At 62.2% G+C, this 772-nt stretch overlaps 1 long non-coding RNA gene across 1 annotated transcript; it reads left to right on the plus strand.

The window, feature by feature from the left end:
• Window positions 1-15: 15 nt before the first annotated feature.
• Window positions 16-740, plus strand: LOC108447507. Its single transcript, XR_001863105.1, has 2 exons — window positions 16-191; window positions 299-740. It is a non-coding gene; the product is annotated as an uncharacterized LOC108447507 (long non-coding RNA).
• The last annotated feature ends 32 nt before the right edge of the window (window positions 741-772 follow it).

Genomic DNA, 772 nt, shown 5'->3' on the forward strand with positions numbered 1-772 from the left:
GGCCCCCTCTCCCTGCCTGGGGCAGGGATCCAGCCCCCTGCGTTCTCCCCGTGTGGGGCTGAGCCGTGCCCAGCCCTGCAGCGAGGAGCCCGTCCCGGTCCCCATCCCTGTCCCCAGCCCGGTGCAGCCGCGCACCAAGAGGCGCCGGGAGCTCGCCAGCGAGGATGAGGATGAGGATGGTGGGAGCTCAGGTGGGTTCAGCCCCTCTGGGGGTCACTGGGTCGGGGTTGTCCTGTCCCCGGCCGCTTTGCCACATCCCTGGGGGGCTCAGCCCTCTCCCCTCTCCCTCCACCCACAGGCACCGAGCCGGCCCCCGCAGCCCCCTGCTCCGAGGAGGATGAGGAGGATGAGGATCCACAGCCCCGGGGGCGGCGGAAGCGCATCCGCTGCCTGGAGGAGGAGGAGGAGGATGAGGGTTGAGGGGCTCCCCCTGCCCTGCCTGTGCCCAGGCCCTGTGCTGTTTCCTGGGCTTTTTGCAGATTTTATTGGATTCCTGCAGGTTTTTTGCAGTTTTTCTGGGGTTTCTGCAGATTTTCTTCTGCAGGTTTTGATGCTGTTTTTAAAGGCTGCCCAAGCAACCAGTTGTTCCACCCTCCCCCCTTCCCCTGGTGTCCTCATCTCCCTGTTCTACCCCAAATTCCCTCTTTTTCCTCAGCGGCTGGTTTTGGTTTGTTTTTTTTTTCCTAAAACTTTTAAAATCTGGACAGGGCCCAAATAAATAAAGGTGACTTTCGGCCTTCTGGGGTGTGTGGGTCTGCAGGGGGGCTGGGGG

The sequence above is a fragment of the Corvus brachyrhynchos genome, unplaced genomic scaffold, assembly GCF_000691975.1.
Source record: "Corvus brachyrhynchos isolate BGI_N302 unplaced genomic scaffold, ASM69197v1 scaffold546, whole genome shotgun sequence".
NCBI lineage: Eukaryota > Metazoa > Chordata > Aves > Passeriformes > Corvidae > Corvus > Corvus brachyrhynchos.